At 44.2% G+C, this 14125-nt stretch overlaps 1 protein-coding gene across 3 annotated transcripts in view; it reads right to left on the bottom strand.

Moving 5' to 3' along the window:
- LOC126470008 (glucose-6-phosphate 1-dehydrogenase) overlaps nucleotides 1–14125 on the bottom strand; it is a 304403-nt gene that overhangs the window by 123232 nt on the left and 167046 nt on the right. Inside the window, exon 1 of one of the 3 annotated variants that reach the window (XM_050097484.1) lies at nucleotides 9210–9358. The exons of the other annotated variants lie outside the window; for them this stretch is intronic. The gene's annotated coding sequence lies outside the window, so the exon portion shown is untranslated. Of the gene's footprint in view, nucleotides 1–9209; nucleotides 9359–14125 lie in introns of those variants that run through there. 3 annotated transcript variants of the gene reach the window in all.

Consider the following 14125-nt stretch of genomic DNA (forward strand, 5'->3'; position numbering starts at 1 on the left):
ACTGGAGACAAGTTGCAGCCTTGTCTTACCCCTGAAACTACTCTGAACCATGAACTCAATTTACCGTCAACTCTAACTGCTGCCTGACTATTAATGAAATGAGAAAAAAATGAAATGATCGTATGGTATTGACGGCCGGGAGTCCCCACCTCGGAAGTTCAAAAATGGTTCAAATGGCTCTGAGCACTATGGGACTTAACATCTATGGTCATCAGTCCCCTAGAACTTAGAACTACCTAAACCTAACTAACCTAAGGACAGCACACAACACCCAGTCATCACGAGGCAGAGAAAATCCCTGACCCCGCCGGGAATCGAACCCGGGAACCCGGGCGCGGGAACGCTACCGCACGACCACGAGCTGCGGACTCGGAAGTTCAGCTACCGAGTTGCAAGTATTTTGGAGTTGACGCTACATTGGGCAACTTGCGTGTCGATGATTATGAGGACAACACCACATCCAGTCCTCACGCGGAAATAATCTCCCCCCCCCCCCCCCCCCTCGGCCTAATTTATATTAGATATTAACAAATTCCTCTTTTCGGGGCTGTTTGCCATAGACAGTCTGCATTGTCTCGTAGTTAAAATCGTGTAGTTTTGGCACCCGATTCACAATGGAAGTGAAAAAAAAATGAACGTCAGTATTTATAGGCGAGGGGAACTCAAGGACGAGACTGACACCTCTGGATGTCACTAGCCAGCTGTTTCAGGGCGCGAGGCGCACAAGATCGAGAAAGTGCGACAGCTTTACTATAATTGCAGCGATCGTCGAAGGAGACTGTGTCTTTACGGGATGTGCGACACGCACAAAAATGTCGTCGTCTACGGCAGTGCTCCACGCGACAGACCGTCCAACAACAAAGAAGCGTTCACACGGTAGTGTCTAGTCGTCTGCTCCGCATGTCTGCTGCAGTTATCAACTCCCAGCAAGCGGATCGACGGCTTCAGTTCATTTTTCGAGACTATCAGCTATTTTATGTAATTTTGTAAGATTGCTATGCTTACTTGTACTTTAAACGGTCACCGTCTACATCTACATCTACGTGATTACTCTGCTACTCACAATAAAGTGTCTTGCAGAGGGTTCAATGAACCACCTTCAAGCTGTCTCTCTATCTTTCCACTCTAGAACGGCACGCGGGAAAGACGAGCATTTAAATTTTTCTGTGCGAGCTCTGATTTCTCTTATTTTATCGTTATAATCATTTCTCCCTATGTAGGTGGGTGCCAACAGAATGTTTTCGCAATCGTAGAAGAAAACTGGTGACTGAAATTTCATGAGAAGATCCCGTCGCAACGAAAAACGCCTTTATTTTAATGACTGCCACTCCAATTCACGTATCATGTCTGTGACACTATCTCCCATATTTCGCGACAATACGAAACGAGCTGCCCTTCTTTGCACTTTTTCGATGTCATCCGTCAGTCCCATCTGATGCGGATCCCACACCCCACAGCAATACTCCAGAATAGGGCGAACAAGCGTGGTGTAAGCAGTCTCTTTAGTAGACCTGTTGCACCTTCTAAGTGTTCTGCCAATGAACCGCAGTCTTTGGTTTGCTCGACCCACAATATTATCTATGTCGTCGTTCCAGTTTAAGTTATTTGTAATTGTAATCCCTAAGTATTTAGCTGAATTTACAGCGTTCAGATTTGTGTGACTTATCGTGTAATCGAAATTTAGCTGATTTCTTTTAGTACTCACGTGAATAACTTCACACTTTTCTTTATTCAGGCTCAATTGCCACTTTTCGCACCATACAGATATCTTATCTAAATCATTTTGCAAGTCGTTTTGATCATCTGATGACTTTACAAGACGGTAAATGACAGCATCATTTGCAAACAATCTAAGACGGCTACTCAGGTCGTCTCCTATGTCGTTAATATAGATGCTGTATTTAATGATTTTCTTGCTGTTTGTATGAAACTAAGTAGCTCACATATGTAAAAATCTACATTATAAAAGCCATTTAAATATTTTCAGAACAATAACAGAATAGTGAACAAGTTTCTATGAAAGTCTGTTTATACATGCACCTGTAACTGACATATAGCTTTAAATAATGCCCACCGAAAATAGCACATGTTTCACCAGAACTACTCATCAGACGAACAAATGATGTTCCGTGGAGCAGCTGCACAATTCACAAAGAACTTAGCTCTGTTTGTCAGCTGGGCTCCCCACTTAGCCGTCTGCACATGCGCCAAGCATCTTCATACGCGTCAGAATACAATCCGTCCTATTCCGTCTACAAACGATTGTATGCGGGAATCTTGTGCAACTGGCCCCGTCTACACGGTAAACGCCGGCGGAACCTGTGCATCGTGAGTAATCTTACAACATCGCACTTCCCGTGAAGAACGGGCCTGAGGCTCTGTTAAAATTGAAAGAAAATGTAAGACTTGGTGTGATTTCATTTCTTTTTATTTCTGGTAATTATTTGATATGCACAGTTCTGACTGCTACTTGGAGCTGACGAGTAGATACCAAACTGATCGTTTAGTGACGGATACGGGCTGAGTCGAAGCATTCCACTCTGCTGCAGCGCGCAGGTCTGTTGTAATCTTCTCGGGATGTCTACGAGCCACAATTTACAAGATCGGTTACCAGCTGGTGTTGTTGACTGCAGGCGATCGCCATGTGGTAGATCAACAATGTTATGTGTATCAGGATAGCAGCTGAATGTTCGAATGATGTCAGTGTGGTCTAGGTAAAGATGACAAGCAACTTCCCGCGCTGACAACCGTTCTTCACATAAAGTGACATTGCGCGCTCGGTCAAAGCTTTAAATTATGCCGCGATATACACACAAGCGCCAAGTCATGTGTGTTCAAATACAGAGATATATAAAAAGGCACAATACGGCGCTGCCTTCGGCAACGCCTATATAAGACAACAAGTGTCTGGCGCAGTTGTTAGATCGGTTACTGCTGCTACAATGGCAGGTTATCAAGATTTAAGTGTGTTTGAACGTGGTGTTATAGACGGCGCACGAGCGATGGAACACGGCATCTCCGAGGTAGCAAAGAAGTGGGGGTTTTCCCGTACATACGACCATTTCACGAGTGTACCGTGAATATCAGGAATCCCGTAAAATATCAAATCTCCGACATTGCTGACGCCGAAAAAAGATCCTGCAAGAATGGGACCAACAACGACTGAAGAGAATCGTTCAACGTAACATAAGTGCAATACTTCTGCAAATTGCTGCAGATTTCAGTGCTGGGCCATCAACAAGTATCACCGTGCGAACCATTCAACGGAACATCATCAATATGGGGTTAAGGAGCCGAAAGCCCACTGTGTACCCGTGATGACTGCATGACACAAAGCTTTACGCCACGCCTGGGCCCGTCAAAACCGACATTCGTCTGTTGATGACTGGAAACATGCTGCCTGGTCGGACGAGTCTCGTTTCAAATTGTATCGAGTGGATGGACGTGTACGGGTATGGAGACAACCTCATGAATCCATGGACGCTGCATGTCAGAAGGGGACTGTTCGAGCTGGTGGAGACTCTGTAATGGTGTGGAGCGTGTGTAGTCGGAGTGATGTGGGACCCTGGAGATGTCCAGATACGACTCTGACAGGTAACACGTACGTAAGCATTCTGTTTGATCACCTGCATCCATTCATGTCCATTGTGCATCTCGACGGACTTGAGCAACTCCAGCAGGACAATGCGACATCCCACACGTCCGGAACTCCTACAAAGTGGCTCCAGGAACACATCCGCTGGCAACCAAGAGAGATCTCCACCCCCTCGTACCCTTACGAATTTATGGACAGCCTTGCAGGATTCATGGTGTCAGTTTCCTTCAGCACTACTCCAGACATTAGTCGAGTCCATGCCACGTCGTGTTGCGGCGCTTCTGCGTGCTCAAGGGGGCCCTACACGATGTTAAACGAGTGTACCAGTTTCTTTGGCTCTTCTGTGTTGACAGTCTGAACAGCGTACACAAGCCACATTGTCCCCTTCATCATTGGGGACTTAGCGTGCTCTACTAAACAGCACTGAATATACAATTTACCTTTTTCTTCCATTAAGCAAGTGGCTCTACGCAGAGATTTTTTATGGTCAGAAGATTATTGAGAAAGAGGTTTCTAATCAAAAGTATACGGACACCCCTATGTAATTCCGGAATTGACCACTAGATGTCACGAGAGGCGAACCCGCCAGTATAAAAAGGACTGAGGACTACTGTGTTGTCAGTAGAGAAGCAGTCAGAATGGGTCGGTCAGGAAACGCAGTAACTTCGTACGTGGACCAAGCATTGGATGTCACCTGAGAAACAAATCCATTAGGGACATTTCAGTTCTTCTCAAGATGTCCAAGTCACCTTCTGCTGATGTGACTGTGATGTGGAAACAAGAAGGAACAACCACATCTACATAAAGGTAAGGCAAACCTCATATACTGAGGTACAGGGATCTGACGAGGGTCGTTGTAAAAAGTTGCGTGAGATCATCGGAAGGAGTGTCAAAGTGCTACCAGCATTCCAGCTAGCACAATGACTGTGCGTGTGGAGTTAAAAAGAATGGGATACAATGGTGGAGCAGTCCCTCGTAAGTGATACATTTCAGTAGCCAATGCTAAGTGACAGTTGAGGTGATGTAAAGAGCAACGCCATTTGACAGTGGATGGCTGGAAACGAGAGATTTGAGGAGACGAATCACAGTATAACCTGAGGCTATCCGATGGATCGGTTTCGGTTTGGCGAATGGCTCGAGGGCAGTGAAGTCCGGCGCAGGTGATGGTATGATATGGAGGTGTTTTTCGTGGTTAGGGAGTGATCCTCTTATTTCACTTAAGGAAATTCTAAATCCAGAATGATACGAACACACTTTACGGCATTGTAAACTAATTGCAACAGAGAAACAGTTTGTCTTTGCAAATTTAAATACGGTATAATTTTTTCCAGTCGACGGATTCAGTGCTTCGCTCTACAAACCAGTTCATATTGGCAGTTAAACTTTTTCAGATCGGATTCTGATTAAGTTACACACCGGTGAAAACGACATGTCAAAGTAGATTTACACATGATAGGTCGAACCATTCTGTTTTTCGGGTTTAACGACTTGTCTATAGCGTGTGTGTGTGTGTGTGTGTGGTCGAACCATTCTCTTTTTCGGATTTAACGACTTGTCTATAGCGCGTGTGTGTGTGTGTGTGTGTGTGTATCTGTGTGTGTGTTGTGTGTGTGTGTGTGTGTGTTTGTAAAAAACGCCAGAAATATCATAAAAGAGCCATAAAACCCGACTTCGCTTTAAGCTTGAGACCTTTGCATCGTGCTGTATGATTACATTGACTGAGCCATCAAGCCGCAACGCTGCACAAGGAGAGGATTACGTACAATTGGTATGGGTTGTTGGATGAGAAAAGCATGGAACAGAGCCCTATGCGTTCTTCCTCACATGTAAAGAACTGGCTGCCAAAAAAACTTGACTTGCAGCGTCCAGTCTCAGATTTAAAAGGACGATTAAGGCTTAACGCTCTGTAGACGACGTAGTCCGTAGAGATGGAATACAAGCTTGGGTGGAAGAGAATGGATAAGGAAATCGGTCTCGTCCATTTCATTTCAAAGGAATCAGCTATCTTCGCAAAAGCGTGGTAGATCGTATGTCTTTTGGAAGTATAATACTTTATCTAATGAAGTGACAGCTATGGAACAAAGACGTCTTGGCACCTAAAACCTGTTTGGTAAACCATACATTGGAGAGCACATTTGGGCCTAACCTGGCAGGTGGTATCTTGCTTATGGAAACCTAAGCGAGACATATGATGAAACTTATTGCAAGGCAGGAAACACTCCAACCGGCAAAAATCTTACGATTTACAATAACGGGAAAAAAACCATTGGCATGACTGGTGCATGAACCAGATTCCTCCTAAGTAACAGTCCCGTGTTTTAGAGTTGTGCTGTCCACTGGTCTGAATAAAAGTTTTTCTTATGTTCCAGTATCGCATGTTATGTTCGGTACACGAAACGATGTGCCATCCAGCCTCCCGCCAATCACGTAAGCCAGATGGAAGCGGCAAACAAACTCATTTTCAGCCAAAATAGGTCTTTACAGTTGCCAAAACGATTAAAACTGTATGCAAAACGGGATTCGGGTGCCAATACAGCACATGCCACTGGCAGACGAAACATCTTATTCCACTTACAACTCGTCACAGACCCAGTGCACTCATACAAAAAGTCCGATCTTTACTCGCATAGTGTTTGCTTATTACTGACTGATGACTCAGGGAGTATTGTTTCAAACGCATTTTGTACAATTTTACATTATTTACGTGAGAAGTAACATTTCATAATAAACACAAACACTCTTCGAAGTGATGTGGCGTCACATCACCGGACGATTCTCCTGACCGGTGTTAACGCGTCATTCGACAGGTTACTCTGGGAAGTCCTTGACCGATGCAAGTCAGGCTTCGCGCAACATTGCCATGCATGTGGTACATCAGTGATCTGCATTTTACGGTTGTTTTCTTTTCAGGTCTGTCGCGCCACGACCAATCTATTAAATCCCATCTTCACACGAGATACAATAGTTTTTAACACCTGTTGCTGGCGAAGTCATGAAACCTAAAGTACTAAACCGTCGTAGAGTTTACGATTGCGGTTGGCGATTCTCCCCAATCTGGATTGTCAGTACAGGATGTGAAACAGGACATTTTGTACTTATTTGTATGTGACATACTAGTTCATGAACTATAAATTATGGCTTCATATGAATAAAATACGGAGCAGTAAAATTTACGATGGTTTTGTAACAATACAACATTTTCTCCCCTTCAGTGTTCTAGCGTTAAAGATAACCGAAATCGTGAAAATGCTGGAGCACGTCAAACGAACAGATTAGTATTGCTGCTAGAATAACACTAAGATTTCTGAAAGTCGCAGTCAGATACCTATGAAAACTACAGGGTGTTTTTTTATGCGAAAGTTAAATTTCACGTCAAGTTTCTATCTTCATACATTGAGTAGATATAGCTTTGTGAAATCGAATAAATCTTTTCGGAGCACGTCACACCTACCAATGGCTTTAAAGTGGTAACCGAGCTGTAGAAATAAGGCGAGTGTCAAGAAAAATGCCACGGCTCTGTCGTGATGTGGCCATAATATCTTTAGCTGTGGCATCATCGTATAAAAGTCAATCTGAGCTAAGCCGCATCACCTGTGTAATAATGCTCAGTCTTTCGAGGAGTATCTTTAACTCTACAGCACTAAGGGGGGGGGGGGGGAGTTAGTAAAAAATTGCAAATCTTACTGCTACATATTTTATACAAAGGAAGTCATAATTTATAGTTTATGCACCACAAAACATGTAAGTACAAAATGTCCTGTTTTACACCCTGTACTGACAATACTAGATTGGCGGTTTGCACCACAGAAAAAACCCATATTCGTGGACTGACGCAATCATTCACCAGTTACACAAGAAAGGGAAGTAAACAAATCTTAATAACTAGAGAGACCTATCACTTCTTCCGGCTGCATACAAGATATTCTCAAAAGCACTACGGAATATAATCGTCACAGAAATCTGCAACTAGGAGACTACCAAAGAGGATTCAGGAAAGGACCGTCATGCGCAGAACAGATCTTCAACATTTCGACCACGATCAAAACCAAAAATAGTAGATGGAGATAAGAAGGTGATCTTGACATTTGTTGATATTAAGAACACGTGTGACTATAGACAGAGACACATTTATAGAAGTGGTGAAAGAGTTTCGAATAGATAACAAGACAAGAATATCTGTACAGCAAACTCAGACGAAGACAATCACAAGGTAAATTGGCACTTCCTGGCAGATTAAAACTGTGTGCTGGACCGAGACTCGAACTTGGGGCTTTTGCCTTTGCTCATATCAGCACACACTCTGCTGCAAAGTGAAAATTGCATTGTGGAAACAAGGTACATTCTTGGGAGAACTAGCTGAACAAGCTGAAATCAAAACAGGAATAAGACAAGGAGTTCTATTTAATTGTATCGTTGAAAAGGTAATCCAAGAATGGCGGAAAGAAATGAGGCGACACAATATCCCAAACTTAATCCAATTACGTTATCAAAAGACTGGCTTTAATTTCGAATGCCTCACTTCCGGACATGATCTAGTATTATTGCGGGAAGTCTGGACTTTGCAACCAAACAAATAGAAGTCATAAAAGAATCAGCAGAGAAGACAGAGTTGCAAATTTGTTTTAGGGAGACAGAGTACACGAATATAGCTGCAAAAGATCCAGCGTGGACAATGAAAACAGTGTGCCGTGAAATCAAAAGAATACAGAAGTACCTAGGCGAGATTCTCGCCGCAATCAACAATGAGAAGGCAGCAATCGAAGAAAGAGCCAGAAAGACGGACACAGCATTCGAACTATGCCAGAACACTTACAAATGCCTGTATTATCACGCCGAATTCAGACACTGCAGTACCATAGATAAACCTGAATGTTTATACACAGCAGAGACAATTGTCAGAAACAGGCTCTCAGAAATAGAGAAGAAAAGAAATTTGTAAGGAAGACCTTGGGGCCAAAACATGTAACAGCAGATGAGTTTACATTTCATTTGAGAGCAAACACGGAATCATATGAAAAATCCTAAACAAATCTCAACCACAATAAAAAAAAAAAGAAGGCTGACTTTCTATGGGTGTATTAAAAGAATGAAAGCCGAAAAGGCTGCAACTATGATATTGACTTTCCTATAGCACAGATAGACTCAAATTCCATGTGTGAAAGGAGTATGTCAGGATCTAGGAAAGTGTGGGATGAGTAAAGAGAAATTTAGGAAAAGGAAAGAGGCTCAGAACAAAAATAATGGAAGTGGTGAATCTAACCACGAGAAAGCAAGAAGAGCGTCCTCAGAAGAAGAGCGAACAAGAAGGAGTAATAGAACGAAGGAATACTAGCGACAGATAAATGAACTCACAAAGTGAAGGCAATTGTGGAATCATAGCCCATAGGAAGACGATATGATCAAATAATGTAAAAAAAGAAATGGGTACTAGAGTAGAGACTTCAGAGGTGCACACTAGTAACGCAGAAGAGTTACCTAAGGTTGCGACATGATAAGTTCGATGAAACGAGTTGCGACCTTCGGTTAGCAGCGGTAAGCCAAGTGCAGGGTCTCGCGACGGGCGAGGCGGCGGCGCGTTAGCTCGAGCTACAACTGCAGCTGAGTGCTGACTTACTTGTTCGGCGCTGCTGGTTCTCCCGCACTAGCACCTCTGCGTGCCGGTGCTCCCTTTTTGCACGGGCCGTCACTTCATTAGCTATAGTGGCGAAGCGGTACCCGTCTTCCTGCCCAGTCACAACTCGCGGGCCATCGCCAAGGCCAAGCGATATGCCGTGCAAAAGTGGCGCCACCGCACGGCAGCTGAGAACGACGTGGCGGCGGCGCGCGCGGCTCGCGACTGGAGGGACGGGACAGCCAACCCTCCCCGCCGAGACGCGCGTAATCTACCCGTGCGTGAGAGAAAGCCGATGATAGAAAGCTACCCGAGCACACCAAAAAACGTTTCTTGACTTTCCCGACTGCGGGGAACACTTGAACATACGAGTGTGACGGGGGACTGAAGTATGTGTGCAATGCCAACATGTCTCTCAGCGTCAACTGTGACGATGTGGAGCGGGAAGAGAGGCTCCCATTGTCCACATTGTAAGTTACTTCGTGACTGGCCCGCTCATATCTTTTGCAAAAAAACCGAAGAGGATGAAAGCACAGAAGGTTGCAGTTTCTTTCATCAGCATCAGTTACTGTTACTATTATTATCATCATTATTATTATTTCATCATGGTCTAGGCCAGTGATTCAAAATCTGGGTGTCATTATCCAGTTTCGGGGCTGGAGAAATGTAGTTGTTTGAGGGGTAGAAACAAAAGGATTGAATCGCATTTCGGGCACGAAACTAACTTGATTTTAGAAGAATATTACTGTTATCACTGTTTGGAAAAGACAGTAACACTGGCTACATATGTTACCAATAATTACATTTTTTTTCAAATACTAGCATTTACGTATGACACAATGTGATTGAGTGTAAGGTTGTGAAACGAATGTATGAACATCTTCCTCACATACTTTGTTCAATACATTTTACAATAAAATTGAGATATACATACTGAAGAGCCAATGAACCTGGTACACCTGCCTAATATCGTGTAGGGCCCCCGCGAGCACGCAGAAATGCCGCAACATGACGTGGCATGGACTCGACTAATGTCTGAAGTAGTGCTGAAGGGAATTGACACCATGAACCCTACAGGGCTGTCCATAAATCTGTAAGAGTACGACGGGGTGGAGATCTCTTCTGAACAGCACGTTGCAGTGCATCCCAGATATGCTCAATAATGTTCATGTCTGGGGAGTTTGGTTGCCAGCGGAAGTGTTTGCCTTCAAAAGAGTATGCGTGAGCCACTCTGTAGCAATTCTGGGGGTGTGGGATGTCGCTTTGTCCTGCTGTCTGTCGGAATGCACAATGGACATGAATGGATGCAGATGATCAGAAAGGATGCTTACGTAAGTGTCACCTGTCAGAGTCGTATCTAGACGCATCAGGGGTCCACATCACTCCAACTGCACACGCTCCACACCATTACAGGGCCTCCACCAGCTTGAACAGTCCCCTGCTGACATGCAGCGTCCATGGGTTCATGAGGTTGTCTCCATACCCGTACACGTCCATCTGCTCGATACAATTTTAAACGAGACTTCTTCGACCAGGCAACATGTTTCTAGGCATCAACAGACCGATGTCGGTGTTTACGGGCCCAGGCGAGGCGTAAGGCCTTGTGTCGTGCAGTTATCAAGGGTAAACGGGTGGGCCTTCGGCCCCGAAAGCCCATATCGATGATGTTCCGTTGTATGGTTCGCACGCTGATACTTGTTGATGGCCCAGCACTGAAATCTGCAGCAGCTTGCGGAAGTGTTGCACTTCTGTCACGTTGAACAATTCTCGTTGGTCGATTCGTTGGTCCTGTTCGTGCAGGATCTTTTTCCGGCGTCAGCGATGTCGGAGATTTGATGTTTTACGGGATTCCTGATATTCAAGGTACACTCGTATATGGTCGTGCGGGAAAACCCTCACTTTATTGCTACCTTGGAGATGCTGTGTTCCATCGCTCGTGCGGCGACTATAACACCACGTTCAAACTGACTTAAATCTTGATAACCTGCCTTTATAGCAGCAGTAACCGATCTAAGAACTGCGCCAGACACTTGTTGTCTTATATAGTCATTGCAGACCGCAGTGCCGTATTCTGCCTGTTTATATATCTCTGTATTTGAATAAGCAAGCCTATACCAGTTTCTTTGCCGTATGGTGAAATATTTCATGAAAATGCCGTCACCGAAATAGCTACATCATTCACTTCGTAACATTAAAGGATTAATTGACGGAAAAACAAAACAGTATTCTTGCGATGGCTACTATACTGTTGTAGCCGCTACACTTAGTATTGCTATTATTATTATTGTTGTTATTATTATTATTATTGCTGTTATTAGTGGCAGTAGTCAAACACAAAGGATTGGTAGTCTGCATCTCCCCGTTTCTGCAGTTCAGCAATAAGGAGTCCAGCAGTCAACTGATTTACAAACAGCATGTTCAAGAATAGTGCACACATTTTAATTTGTTTGATTTTAAATCGAAACTCATGGTGTGGTTGAAGAGAGTGTCGCTAGGGAGCGGAGTGGTGCAGAGGAAACAAGTTGTGTAACAAATGTCTGCCCTCAATATGGATAGTTAGCTTTGTTTTCTGAGAAGGAGTTGCAGGTAGCACTCGAGATGCACTGAAAGTTTGGAAGCCACTAATCTAAGCGAGTATCCAACCATCTTTTTCTTGGCCTTCCTGTGGATCTCGTGCCTAAATATCTGAAGTATAAGGTTTCATTTGGTAGTCTCGAATCTGGCATTCTTTGTAGATTTGATTTTCTCACATACTTCGTTTCTTAGCCTACAAAATCTTCTGCAGCCCTTCCCTCCTCTTAGAAATTTCATTTCTTCTGCTTCAGTTCCATTGTTATTCACGTTGGAGCCCTACTGGACCATGCGATGTACAGCAAGGGACATTCTCAGAGTTTTATTTTAACATTTGTTTTGGTGCCCGTATTCCTTTCGTTCTCTCATAATGGTCTCTTTTCCGCTCGTCACACCATGTCGTGACGATCTTCTTGGGATTTCCTGCCAGGAATACCGCAACAGCTTGGTCTGACTATCGGAAAAGAGACCATTCTGGGAGAATGAAAGTGTTGTGGTTGACAAAGAAAAGCTGAAACAAAACTCTGAAAATGTCCTTTGCGGCAGACGGGCAGACTAGCCGCCGCTTGCGTGTCGACCACATGTTTTGCTTCGTATACAACTTCAACAGATGTTTTGAGTCTTCCACTTCCTGCACAGGCTTCCAAAGAGTCTGCGCTACAAACTATGTATCATAGCTTTCAACAAGAAACAAGACATCCGGTTGGGTTTTTACATCTAATACGCCGCACTGAACGATAGTAGTGCAAAGCTGAACGCGCTCGAAGTTCTGATAATCCAACTTCACTTCAAGAGTTTTATCTCGCGAAGATAACATGCCTTACCTCAACAGCTTTATTTAATTCGCGCGAACAAACGTTAAATTCTGAAGTACAATGTCAGTATTTAGTGCACCAGAAAATACGCCCTTCGGTGCAAAAGTTGCATTGTAAACTAAGGTTACTAAAGTCATGGGACAGCGTTGTGCACATATACAAATGGCGGTACTATCGCGTACGCAAAGTATAAACGGGCAGTACATTGGCGGAGTTGTTATTTGTACTCAGGTGATTCACGTGAAAATGTTTCCAACGTGATTATAGACGCAGGACAAGAATTGACAGACTTTGAACGCGGAATGGTAGTTGGAGCTAGACGCTTGGAACATTCCATTTTAGAAATCGTTAGGGAATTCTATATTCCGATATCCACACTATCAAGACTGTGACGAGAATACCAAATTTCAGGCATTACCTCCCATCGTGGACAACGCAGTGGCCGACGGCCGTCACTTAACGACCGAGAGCAGCGGCGTTTGGGTAGAGTTGTCAGTGCTAACAGACAAGCAACAGTGCGTGAAATAACCGCAGAAATCCATGTGAAACGTACGACGAACGTATCAGATAGGACAGCGCGGCAAAATCTGGCGTGAATGGGCTATGGCAGCAGACCACCAACACGAGTGCCTTTGCTAACAGCACATCATCGCCTACAGCGCCTCTCCTGGGCTCATGGCCATATCGGTTGAACACTAGACGACTGGAAAACCGTGGCCTGGTCATATAAGTCCCGATTTCAGTTGGTAAGATCTGAGGGTAGGGTTCGAGTGTGGCGCAGACCCCACGAAGCCACGGACCCAAGACGTCAACAAGGCACTCTGCAAGCTGGTGGTGGCTCCATAGAGGTGTGGGCTGTGTTTACATGGATCATTGACTGGAAATGGTTATGTTCGGCAATTTGGAGACCATTTGCAGACATTCATGGACTGCATGTTCCCAAACAACGATGGAATGCTTATGGATGACATTGCACCATGTCTCCGAACCTCAATGGTTCGTGGTTGGTTTGAAGAACATTCTGGACAAATTGAGTGAATGATTTGGCCACCGATCGAACATTTATGGTACATAAGCGAGAGATCAGTCTGTGCACAGAATCCTACACCTGCAACTCTTTCGCTGTTACGGACGGCTGTGGTGGCACCATGGTTCAGTATTTATGCAGGGGATTTCCAACGGCTTGTTGAGTCCATGTCACGTAGGGTTGCTGCACTACGCTGGGCAAAAGAGGTCCGACACGATATTAGGAGGTACCCCGTGACTTTTGTCATCTCAGTGTATAATGTTTGCAGACATCTACAGTGTGAAGAGCGACAGTCACCAAATCTGTGCAAATGATAACGGACAGCTGCTCAGAGACCACCACAGCACAACTTTCAGTAACAATATAAATTTTCTGCCAATAATTTTTTTCTTGTTTCGAAAATCAATAGAATTTCGTGCATTGTTGTGATAATCACAAATGCAATGGCAATGCTCTTCGAATACTGTTTGCTTTTCTATTACTTTTGGGTCAACTTTTTCTCAAGT

The sequence above is a fragment of the Schistocerca serialis genome, chromosome 3 (assembly GCF_023864345.2).
Source record: "Schistocerca serialis cubense isolate TAMUIC-IGC-003099 chromosome 3, iqSchSeri2.2, whole genome shotgun sequence".
Classification (NCBI taxonomy): domain Eukaryota; kingdom Metazoa; phylum Arthropoda; class Insecta; order Orthoptera; family Acrididae; genus Schistocerca; species Schistocerca serialis.